The 12,723-nt window shown below is 39.8% G+C and overlaps 3 long non-coding RNA genes and 1 pseudogene across 3 annotated transcripts; 3 read left to right on the top strand and 1 right to left on the bottom strand.

The window, feature by feature from the left end:
• Positions 1–442: 442 nt before the first annotated feature.
• LOC130466622 (uncharacterized) lies at positions 443–541 on the bottom strand (annotated as a pseudogene).
• Positions 542–7,031: 6,490 nt separating this feature from the next.
• On the top strand, positions 7,032–7,724 carry LOC130465728 (uncharacterized). Its single transcript, XR_008925739.1, has 3 exons — positions 7,032–7,277; positions 7,400–7,447; positions 7,634–7,724. It is a non-coding gene; the product is annotated as an uncharacterized lncRNA (long non-coding RNA).
• A 664-nt stretch (positions 7,725–8,388) lies between these two features.
• On the top strand, positions 8,389–9,020 carry LOC130465727 (uncharacterized). The gene is made up of 2 exons (XR_008925738.1): positions 8,389–8,446; positions 8,638–9,020. It is a non-coding gene; the product is annotated as an uncharacterized lncRNA (long non-coding RNA).
• A 396-nt stretch (positions 9,021–9,416) lies between these two features.
• Positions 9,417–10,193, top strand: LOC130465726 (uncharacterized). The gene is made up of 3 exons (XR_008925737.1): positions 9,417–9,588; positions 9,729–9,847; positions 10,053–10,193. It is a non-coding gene; the product is annotated as an uncharacterized lncRNA (long non-coding RNA).
• The last annotated feature ends 2,530 nt before the right edge of the window (positions 10,194–12,723 follow it).

Raw genomic sequence — 12,723 nt, 5'->3', positions numbered from 1 at the left:
TTAGCAATCTATTCCATACAGATTCAGAGATGGGTGACCAAGCACCACCACCGCCACCCTCACTTGTGCCAAGGCTTACAGACTACTCTAAACCAAGTCTGTCTATGCTCCCCAAGGCAATCATGCCTTCCATTGCGGTCGAGAATTTCAAGATCGAACCCCAGCCGATAAACATGATCGAGAGACACCAATTCGGTGGGGAAAAGGGTGAAGATCCTAATCTCCATATTCAGTCTTTCATTCAGTATTGTGCCACCATTAAGCAGAAGAATTTAACACCAGAGCAGACTATGGAGATACTCTTTCCATTTTCATTGAGTGGGAAGGAAAAGCTATGGATTAATAGTCTCAACCGCGCAGATATAAAAATCACCGATTGGAATTCTTTGGCCCTTGCATTCTATGTTAAATATTTCCCACCCGAGAAGACAGCTCGTCTAAGGGGCCAGATATTAGGTATCTCTCAATAAGCAGATGAGAGTTTGTTCGAGGTTTGCGAAAGATTCAAGGACTTGCAAAGAGAATGTCCACACCATGGTTTGGATGACTGGTTCCTGGTTCAGCAGTTCTATAATGGTCTAGGTAATGAGTCTAGGTGTCTTTTGGATTAAGCTGCCAGTGGGAGATTTATGCAACTGGAGGTGCCTAGAGCTTTAGAGGTGATTGAGGAGATGGCCATCCATAGTGCCCAATATGGGAATCCTAGAGGTTTTGCCGATCGTGGTGTTAAGCATGAGAACTCTATTGAACAACTTACTGCTCAGCTAACTGCCCTACATCACAAGCTGGATAATATGCAAAAACCATCTTCCCAAGCCACCCAACACGCTAGTGTCGCCGCAATGAGTGCTCAGTTGGCCAATGTCTGTAATAGTTGTGGGATGCAAGGTCATTATGCACCGGAATGTAGGAGCTCTATTGAATAATGCAATGCATTCCAGGCCTACAAGCAGAACAATCCGTACTCCAACTCATACAATGAGGGGTATAAAAACAACCCCCTATTATCATATAGGAGTACTAATATTCAGAATCCCCACCAGATTCAACACCCCCCACCACCACAACAACCTTACCAACCACCACCACAAGCACCCTACCAACCGCGGAGTAACTACAACCCGCAGCCTAGTGGACCACCTGGTTTTCCTCCACAACCTCAACCCACACAACCTGATCCCATGCTTGTAGAGATGAGGAATATGATGTTGGAATTGCAGAGATCTCTGAGCGAAAAGGATGCCAAAATCGATGCCCTCACTGCTCATAACAAGATCACGGATAAATAGTTGGCACAAATGGCTACTGCTCTTGCAGATAGACCCAAAGGTCAACTCCCTTCACAGCCTGTGACCAGAGAGTCTGTAAATGCTGTCACTTTGCGGAGTGGATATGAGTATGATGGGCCACCTATGACTATAGAGGAAGGGGTTGAAGTATCTGTTAGTGGTGCTGTGCCAAGAGAAAGTGAGAAGGTGGTCAAGGATAAGGAAGATGACACAAGGGTTGAGAAGAAAGTTGAGATACAAGTTCCACTTATCAAACTTCCATTCCCTCATCGTCAGCTAAAGAACAAGCTAGACAAGCAGTTTGGTAAGTTCTTAGAAGTGGTAAAGAATCTGCAGGTAACGGTCCCTTTCACTGAATTAATAACTCAAGTACCTGCATATGCTAAATACATGAAAGACATCTTGACTAGGAAGAGAGCATTTAGTGAGGTGGAGACTGTTGCATTTACTGAAGAGTGCAGTGCCTTACTACAAAATAACTCTCCACCCAAGTTGAAGGACCCCGGTAGTTTCTCTATCCCTTGTAATATTGGCAACCTTTTTATTGACAAAGCCTTATGTGATTTAGGTGCCAGTGTTAGTGTCATGCCCCTGTCTGTATGTACTAAGTTGAACATGGGTGATTTAAAAGTTACCAACATAATTATGCAAATGGCTGATAGATCTGTAAAATACCCCCTAGGTGTTTTAGAAGATGTGCCTGTTAGAGTAGGTAAATTTTTTATTCCTGTTGATTTTGTTGTTTTAGACATGGAAGAGGATAGGCAAATTCCTATTATTTTAGGTCGACCCTTCCTACACACTGCGGGGGCAATTGTAGATGTCAAGAATGGCAAACTGACTTTAAATATGGGGGATGAAAAAGTCACTTTCAATTTAACCCAAGTTGCTAGAAGCCCGATGGTAGAAGAGTCATGTTTTGGAGTCAATGTTTCTAATGATTATTTTAATACTGAATTGACTCATACTAACTCTAATAACTCCTCGGAGAAAGCGCATGTTTCAAATTGTTTTGCAGGTGGAGGTGACCGGAGTGTGAACCCCTTAACATGGGTTCGAAAGAAGGCACGGGTTGATGATGCTGCGACCCAAAAGGCCGAAAGTTCTGTAAACGGTGGGCACAGTATTCATGATCGGGGTCGTGGTCTGTCACTCCCCGCACCACATAGCTCATCCAAGGAAATCGATGTGACACCAGATGGCACCATCTTTGGTGCCCCCATTCGATGATTTGTCGTGGCTCTCATCCCTTTCCTGTCGATTGTCTGCGCATAAACGGAGATTGTGTAATGGGGACATTGCATCAATCTAATAGGGGATGAGTATTTCATTATCCATTTATTTCTTTCCGTAGTATACTTTTTGATTTCATTTTTGTGTGTTTTAGTATACCTTTTGATCAAGTGTGTGATTCAGTGTAGCCTTTGGTATTGGAGAGGCAAGATGAGGGTATTTTACGATTTTGGTGTTTAATGTTATGCAGGTTTAAGGCTCAAAGTTTGAAAAAGTTGAATCAAAGCAAAACGGAGCAGCCTGCACTTCGCGCGACGCGGATCGGGCGAGGAGCACCCGATCGGGCGCGTGTCGATTCAAAGAAAAGCTTGGCAAATCGCCCGACCGGGCGACGGAGGCCCGATCGACACAAAAGGCGAGTGGTTTGCCCGATCGGGCGAAATTATTTTGCCCGATCGGGCGGTTGAGGAAAAGTTCATGGAAAAGTCAAGGAAGAATTATGGGCAGAAAAAGTCAAGAAAAGAGGCATTCGCAAATCGCCCGATCCGGATCGGGCGAGGTGCGCCCGATCGGGCGCGTACGTATCAGAAGAAAAAGATCGCAATGTCGCCCGATCGGGCGGAATGCGATTTCAGCGACAAAATCACGGGATCCCCTTTCTTTTCTTCACTTCCTCTTCATCTTCAACCTAACTTTCTCTCACTTCCTCCATTAAACCCCAACCTCCAAAAACTTCCAACCACCATATCTCCCTCAAATCTCCACCAAATTCAACAATCTTTTCACCAAAATCATCCTCTCACTATCCTCTACAACCTATACCCAACTGATTTAAGTTTCCTCCAATCCCCACAAAATCCCCAAATTCACCCAAAAAGCTCAAAAACCTCAAAAAATTCAGATTTTCAACCATGGGTGACCGACCAAGGAGGAATTGCACAAGGGTACCAAGGAATCAACATGAAGCTTCGACGAGCCGAGCTCGGGAGTCGACACCACCACCTCCGCCGCCGCAATTTGAGCCCGATCGACACGGATTTTCCGGATGTCATTTTCGTTTCGGAGGGGCAACGAGCACGTTTCATCCACCTCAAACTGAGGGAGGTAATCCCTACTCGCTTTATTTGCCAAAAATCTTTACATGAAATGGGTATTGAAAGTGATGTCAAGCGTGTCTTTGTTGGTGTTGGAATGAGAAACATGTATAGCATGCTCCGTCTCACATTTAGACGGTTAACCTTGGAATTTTTGAGTAGTTTCAATGTGCGTAGAGATGGTTATCGAACCGTGTCGTCGGTTCAATTTCGTGTGATGAACCGAACTTTCACCATGAGTTATGCTATTTTGGTAGGATTTTTGGGTTGTCTACCACCTATAGTAGGAAACCTAAGGAAACCCATAATAACTGTGAAATGTGGGGAAAGCTTACGGGTAATGCCAATCCCGGGAGTATGCAACATTTGCATCCTTCCAAGATACAACACCCGGTCCCTATTGTCTCCTACAGGTTTCTGGGATTTACGATCTTTGGTAGGGATGAGACCCAAAATATTAGGAGTACGGAGCTTGAGATTCTAGGTGGCTACGTTTTAGAAGGGGAGGATAGCTACAAAATGAACCTTGCACACCATATGGCCTCTCAATTCTATTCCATAGCCACTTCCACCCATACTACTCGCATTACCATTGGTGGGTTGATCACCCACATAGCCATGGCCACGACCAACTTTACTGAGGCTAACCAGACTCCAGTTCTGGGTAGCAACTTACTTGACTTGGCTTACTTTGCTGGACTCCGTCGGCTACAGGGGGAGCATGGGCTGTTTAGGCCGGGAGCCATGTATTAGATGTTTGAGGGAAACAGGCTTTTCGCCTTGCCTGACCCTCAAGGCCGCACTAGTTTCAGACCCGGTCAGGCTCATTACTTATATGTTGGATTTGAGCAACAGGCTCAGCCTGACCCCCAGCCTCAGCCTGACCCACAGCCAGAGCCCCACCAGTACCAGCCAGAGCCTCGCACCTACTTTAGGAGGGGGCGTCGAGGGGACGCGGGGAGGCCCCAGGGTGGCCCGGTAGTAGATGAGGAGCAGGGGTCCATTCATGAGCGGTTGAGCAGACTTGAGCTCGGTTTCCAGGAGTTCGCAGCTGATCACCAGAGGACCATGTTCCCATTCTACGATCAGTATGCCAGGCAGGGCTACATTTCCCCAGATTATGAGCACCCTACCTGGTATACCTATCCCGCAGAGGGATATGGAGCTCCGGGTTCTATGGGTACCTTCACACCTACCCAGTACTGAGGGTTTGGAGCGGGTCCTAGCGGGCATGGTGGCAGAGATGATGGTGATGATGTTGATGATGATGGCGGCCAAGGCCGTCACTGATGATGATAAGGATCGAGTTGGTTCGATACCCCTTGAGCCAATGAGGACATTGTCTGATTTGGTTTGAGGGGGTTCACATTACTTGTACATTGTAGGTATGTTTTTCTTTTCTTTTCGCATTTCTTTATTTTGGTGTGTTTCTTTGGTGTGTTTATTGCTTTATAGAGTATTTTATTGCTTTGAAAAAAAAAATTACAAAAATACGTTCCGATGAATACAACATCATGCTTCCTTGTGCCCCTTGAGCGGAAATTGTTTTGATTCTTGGTATTTGATGATGGGCAATGTAGATGTGTTAGCCATGATTTGATATTCGATTGCTTTGATGCCTTAACATGAGTCAACTCCGACTAACTACTTGTGGACTTGGTGCTTGACTAGTTGACTTGGTTAGGATGTGTGATAGCTTCCTGGTGTGTCATTGATTTTGAGTATTGGTTTGCAACTATTAGTAGTGTTTTATGACTCATATACATGCACATTGTGGAGGACGAAGGAATTTTTCTATTTAGGTAGCCTTCAGATGAATCTCTATTATATAAGCCAACTCCTTAGGGTTTTTTTGGTAAATTAACTTTTCGTGTCCACTTGAGAAAATACAATAATGCCCTCCCCCGTTTAACCGTTAATCACAGTTACAAACCCTAAAATGTCGCGGTCTCTTACCGCACACTCTCCTCCCCCTCTCTCTCTCTCTCCCTCCCTCCCTCCCTCCATCTCAACTCCATCTCCCTTTCTTTCGATGCGTGAAACCTCAGCAGCAACTATGGTAAGTCTTCATCTTCTCCCTTTCTCTATCTTCTATTCTTCGATTCATCTTCGTCTTCTACCCCTGAGATCGGATTATTTTTGTTTAATGGCAAAAAGAAACAGAAACGGCAAACCTAATTCAATTTACATAACCCAAAACCTTTGAATCTCCACAAATCAAAACACACTCAGAAAACACAATCACAAAGAGAGAAAATTTTCTCAGAAAACCTTTGAATCTCTCTCTCTCCAAAATCAACTGATTTGTTTTCCCCAAATTTGACTTCGAAACTCTTCGAGAATTTGATTTCTCTCTCTTAATGAATGGGCGAAAGCTGCCGCTGCGTGAGAAAGGTGATGTGAGTGATTGTCAATTCGATTTTTATTTTTAATTTTGCAGATTTCGGGATCTGAATTTCATTCAAATTCAAGGTTTCGTTGACGATCTAGAATAAATTAGCAGTTTTGGCAGTATTCTTTCTCCCTTTTACTTCATCTTGATGTTGATTATGGTTTTTTCTATTACGAAACGTAATTATTTGACAAAATATTTGCTTTTTGGTTGTTTTTGTTTTTGGGTTTCAGACGCATTGCAATGGTTGAATTAGAGAGGAGTGAAGGAGACATAAATCATAGTTTTATGACATTGGAAGAAATCAGGTTAGAGAATGATTAAGCATAATAATGGGTAAAACGAGCTAATCCGAGAACAAGGAGAATGCAGCAGCAGCTGTCCTTCTTACTATTTGGACAAATTCACCCTCTGGAAAACCCTAGCTGTAAATTTCTTCCCCTTATTTTTACTCCCTTCCATATCATCGTTTTTTTAAGGTTATGTACGTACATATCGAATGGACTAATTAGGATCTTGGTCAAATAATATGAAATGGATTAATGGGAGAGTATAGTATTTGTCAATTGAATTTTCCCCCCTTTGGTCTGGTGATTATGTGATCACATAATTGAATTAATGACTGTTATGCATGATTAAGATATTTTATTAGTTTTGTGTTTTTGCATTAATTTAATTAATATAACTACCAAGTTGTTGTACCAACCCCTTTGAGGACAGTGATAGTAAAATTAAAATAAATAAATATATAGAATTTGTTGATAAAAAAATATGCCAAGCTCAAGGGTATAATTTGTTGATCCCTATTCAATAAGGAAACACTTGAGGTTATTTTTGTATAATTTTCGGAAATTTGGCATATTGATTGAATTTTTTTAGTTGACTGAAGTGTAACTTAATTACAACATCAACTTGGAATTCTTCGTCATTCAGGTTCGAATTTGTCTACTGATCTCACTTTGAAGATGGTGATGTTAAGAAAGAAGATGTTGCAGATCCTACTGGCAGGAGTGGTTCCTTTCCAAACGTGAGCTTCTTTCCCCCAATTATTTTCAATTGATTTTGTTATTTTTAAGGTTCTTTGCGTTTGGTAGATGAAAACATGTTTATGTCTGTCTTAATTAAATTAGTGTAGTATGAATGACTATTGTTAGTGTAATTTTATTGTCTTTAGTAGTTCAGTGATGTGTTTGGTTGGGTATAGGAATAGGAAATTGCAATTTAACGTCACAGAAAGTGTTGAATACTGCTGGATGGACTATGAATTAGGTAACGCCACATAATTTACGGATTGATTATTGATTTTGATATTTGGTTTATTTCCAATTAATTGAATTTATTTCCATTTTTGTTGAGAAATTGATGATTTGTTCTTTTTGTTTTTGTTATAGATGCAGCAATATAACTCAGATGTAATACTACTAAGTGCAGTTGGACAGGTATTTAAGTGCAATTAATTATATTGTTTAATTTCGTTGTTACTGTTATTTATGATTTAAGTTGAGCCTGCATCAGAAACTGATTTGAGTTCAGCCTGCATCAGAAACTGATTTGAGTTCAGCCTGCATTAGAAACTGATTTTAGTGAAAGTTTTTTGATTTTTTGATTTTTTTTTACTAAAATAGGAAGCAAGAGAGGGTGTGAAAGAGCCTAGACCAGAAGTTTATAAAGATCAGAATTACTATGGAGGTAATTTTAATCAGAAACAGGGTGGGGATTCGATGGTGCAAGGTTCGAGGACGAGTGACGGCAAGGTGGAGTCTGGATCAGAAAGAAGGGGTTAGTATTATCGACTGTATATTTCTTTGTGATTTGATGATTTTTGATTTGATGATTAGATGATCATTATGATGATGATGGGAGAATTGTTAATGGTGTTACTGGACATATGACAGCTCTACGGAAATGAAGGAGACTATAACGGGAAGGGAAATTATGGAGTCTTATAAAACTAGGGAAATTATTTTTTTCTAATGTATTTATTTAACTTTGAGCTTCGTACATCGCGTGCATCTCTATTAATTTTAGAACATTTATTGTTTATGCAGTCGCTCTAGACCCGAAGCTCGGGGTAGTCCTGAATTTGTTAAAGATGAAAACCCTGCTAATGGAAGATACCACAGGTTTGTGTTCATATCCAACCTGACTATCTTCATCTCTCTACCATTTTGGGACTGAAACCTATACTGTCGATGCAGTCGCTTTAGACTTGAGGTCGAGGAACGCCTGATTATCCTAAAGATGAACTTCTAATGGAAGATATCACATGTTCAGTTAATCTCTAAACTGAACACCTCAATTTCTCCTCAGACTCAATTTAAGACTTAATTTATAGATTCTATGTTGAATATTGATGCAGTTGTTCTAGACCTGAAACTCAGGGGAACTTCTGATTATGCTAAAGATGAAGGCCTTGCTAATGGAGGAAGATACCACAGGTTTGTGTTCATTTCCATCCTAATTCCCTTGAGCTTTTCCGACTAATGAGGTACTAGGTATAGATGTGAGTCCCCATGCCCATGTTGTTCTTTTATACAAAATATCTGTTGTGAACTTAAAGAACATTCAGTTCTCTCTTCAACTCAACTGTGTACTTAATTACTCCATTGCATCTTAACTATTATCGCAGTCGATCTCCTCCACCACGAGAGAGGTCGAGATCCTAAGCAAGGAGATGGTCACAAATCGGTCACTTGAAGGGCTGTTTCTGGAGAGGGGACGATATCCTAAGCAAAGAAATGATCTTGAATCAGTATTTGTCAAGTGCAGGTTTTAGAGGAGAGCTATAGTTGCTTAAAAGTACCCTATTTGTGAAAATGCATGTATCAACAAATTTACAATTGAATTTGATATTGTGTTAGTGGTTTGATGTATTTTGATATCCCTTTAGAAGAGGGTTCATAAGTGCTTATGCTGTTGTCGAACCGTGGCTGAACTATTTGTATATAGACATGATTTCAAGTGTGAACATTTTGTAAATTTTGTTAATTTTATGGAGACGTTCTTGAGTCATGGTTGTGAGGTTTATTTTTGTGTATGACAATGAATTGAAGATGAATTTTTGTGATCTCTTGAACAACTGCTTTTAGGTCGTCATGTTGTTCATTAAAGTAAACACATGATTACTCCGTTACACTATTTAGATGTATGATTGTATACTATGACCTTAATTTTTTAAAATATGAACTTTGCGAATATTTTTTTAATCTAATACGAAGTATGTATATTTAGTGGTAGTAATACAATTTTAATTTTTTATATAATCTCGCACGGATCGCGTGCATATAAGACTAGCTGAGGTTAAAAAGTAAATTAACTTTTCGTGTCCCCAAAGAAAAAGACGGTAATACCTTCCCCCTAATTAAACCACTTTGATTCCAAGCCCTAAAATTACCCAGAACACACGTCCGTTCACTCTCAACTCCATCGCCCTTTCTCTCTCAATCCTTTCGAATCTGCTCTTCAATGGCTTCCGCCTACTCAGAAATTCAACACAACGTGACTCAAGCTCGGTCGATTTTTCCTTTCCAGGGTACTCCGGCTGCGAATCCAGAAAGTAGAAGTTTCCAAAACAATAATGGTGAGTATTTTACAATTCCAATCGTAATTTACCCTTTTTCAATTTGATTTCAATTTTCTGATTGATTTATTCAAATAAAAGAGGGATTCAGATGATGGATTCATTTGATTTCAATTTTCTGACTAACTTAATCTTCTCAGAATTGCAAATCTGGAATTGAATCCTGCTGTTGCTCCAATTGAATTTTAGTGCGCTCCAATTAGGGTTCTATAAATTTGGGTGAAATTCCTGGGTTTGATCGATCTTCTTCAATTATCGGGTAAAAGTTCTTCATTTGCTTTTCTGTTTTGTTTAAATTAGATTTCTTTTTCTGGGGATTTTTTTAGTTTTTTTTTGTAATTATTAGGATTTTAATTAGGTGTTTGTAATTTAATTTCATTTTGTGATTATTTTCAAGCAATAATTTGATTTCCTTTTTTAATTAGGTGTTAATAATTTAATTTGGTTTTGTGAATTTTTATCAGGATTTTAGTTAATTTTTAGTTTGCTGAGGTTTCTGCAATTTGTTTTTGAGAAAATGGGAAAGCGTGGAAATAATCAGAAGAAAGCTCCTCGGAATTTGAAGAAAATGAAGCTGAATAATGAAGATGTGAAAAAATTCAATAGTATGGAGGATGAAATTGATGTCTGTAAGTAAGGATGAAGAGGTGAGATTATTTTTGGTAAATCCACTTTTCGTGTTCTCCTTGGATTACTAAAATACCCTCCACTCTTATACAATAGAGAATATAATGACAACTAAAGAAGCATTTTAATCAATCTTAGCCCCTTAAATAAATTCTTATCATTTTAATCAATCTGTTTATATGTGTTCGATTATATCTAACTTATATGTTTCTTATATTCGCACGCATCGCATTTATATTATATTCTTTACATGTTATTTCAGGTTTATATGTAATAACACAAATTTGTTCTTATATTCGCACGCATCGCGTGCATATAAGACTAGTTTAGATATATTTGTTCCCTCTTTTTCTACCCATGTTGTGCTTGTGCCCTTTATTCGGTGACTAACCATATTACAAGGCCATGAAAGCTCTATTGGTTACTAGTCCCAAGCCTAGCTTGTGGGAGCTAATAGTAGTGAGGTGAGGGAGTCGTAGTGTGATACATTTTGAGCATTTTGAATATTGAAAAGGGAAGTTCTTCTTATCATGATTGTTGTTGAAAAAAATGAGTTGAAAATGAATGAGATAAGGAGAATAAAAAAAAAATGTGAAGGTTCCAAAAGAAAAAAAGAAAAAATAAGAGATTGAGCAAAAAAAAAAAAATCCTTATTCTCAAAATAATTCAAGCTTTTGTTACTCTGGTATTACAATTTCTTATCTTCATGAGTGATTGGTTATAATTGTGAAATCAAGGCAAGAAAGTATAGTGTGGTTTGTTTGTTATTTTATTCATGTGTTGAGTGGGAGAGTTGTGGTCATCATTTGTGATTGATCATGGATTTGCTAGGATTTATGCTCCCCAAAGCCAAGGCTTTAAGCTCACATTTTACCCTAATTTACCACACCCTTACCTAAGCCTATCATTACAAGCTTGAAAGACCTTACGACCTTTGTGCATAGAGTTGTATTAATGTGAAAGTAGTTGTTTATCAATGCAAGTTATGACATGACACATTCCGAGTCGACTACTAGGTTGAGTGTATGTTTTTCTAGACACACGAGTGTGTGAGTTTGGGAGGGCATTGTTCACTTACATGTTGGGTTGGGAGGGGAGCGAACGGGTACATCTTTTATCCGCCACATAAATGAGTGACGAGTGTGTGAGCACTAGTCTTGAATTCCAATGTGCATTTGTGGTTCGCTTTGCGTGACGATTGTTAAGAAGGATTAGCGATTGAATGGATTTGATTGGTTGACATTGATGCATGCTTGTTGAATTTTACCTTGGATTATGCTTTCATTTTTGAAATATGTTGGGGGTGAAGTTGGTCTTGTGTTCACCGATGATTTCCTTGCTTAGGGACAAGCAAGGATCTAGCTTGGGGAGGTTTAATATGTGCGTTTTATATAGTGTTTCACCCCCGTCCCTTAGTACTTTTTATGTGTCAAACGTGCTCTTAGGAGCCGTTTCTAGTACTAATGTGTGTTATTGAGTGTGCCTTGAGTTTCAGGTTTAATTATGAGAAATTGGTCTTTTTAGACCCGTTTCATGTTGATCTAGGCCACTATATGAGCCCGAGGAAGTTCGGGACCTCCATCGTCGACTTTCGGGAGCCTTGGATGCTTATGGTTGAGCCCCGAGAGTTAGACTCAGTGATATGGGCGAGTTATATTGAAGATTGCAAATCGCCTTGGAAGCTGAGGGCGAAATGCAACCATCGGGCGGAATTGAAGTAAATTGGACTCATCAACGCGTGCCCGATCGGCCGCAGCTCGCCCAATCCGGATCGGGCGGTCATCCGGAAGCTTATGTGGAGAGTTCGCAAACCGCCCGATCGGGCGGATTTTTGCCTGATCGGGCCGACTATCGAGTGCATCGCCCGATCGGGCGACGCCAACCTCCTGCACTTATGCGCGAGTTTTCTTTCCGGTTTTTTGCTTGTATTTTTGGCAAACCTATAAATACTAGCCCCTTATATTTTTAGAGACATCTTATTTTCTAGTATTAGACCCTGAGTTTATCTACTCTTAAGCTTATTATTCTCTCAAATTTGTTCCAATACTTAGTTTTATTTTCAATCAAATTCTTGTTCTAATTTAGTTTATTGCTTTAATCATGTTTTCTATTATATTAATTGCTTTGTTATATATTATCATGAGTGAGTAGTTTAATTTCTAGGGTTTAGGGGATCCATGAATGCATGATTGGGATTATATGTGGACATGATATTTGATTGATTGATTAATTTCTATAGCTTATTATTATTGCTCGTCAATTCTGTTCGGCCGGACTATTTTGATTTGAGTTTGATTAACCTTAGATTTACGCCGAGAGGTATAAATCTGATGTTTTTGGTCTGTGGCTATTAGAAAGGAATTATTTCTAGTACGTAGCGAGGGCCCGCTAGTTGTTCTATCCTAAGGAATTCATAAGATTCGAGAGATGCATGTTTTCCTAGTTATGATTGTTAGTTGATTGTTATTGTCCGTTGTCCAATCCCGGTCTGCATTTATGGTGAACCGC

The sequence above is a fragment of the Spinacia oleracea genome, chromosome 1, assembly GCF_020520425.1.
Source record: "Spinacia oleracea cultivar Varoflay chromosome 1, BTI_SOV_V1, whole genome shotgun sequence".
Taxonomy (NCBI): Eukaryota; Viridiplantae; Streptophyta; class Magnoliopsida; order Caryophyllales; family Amaranthaceae; genus Spinacia; species Spinacia oleracea.
This window is presented reverse-complemented; position numbering and strand designations above follow the sequence as displayed.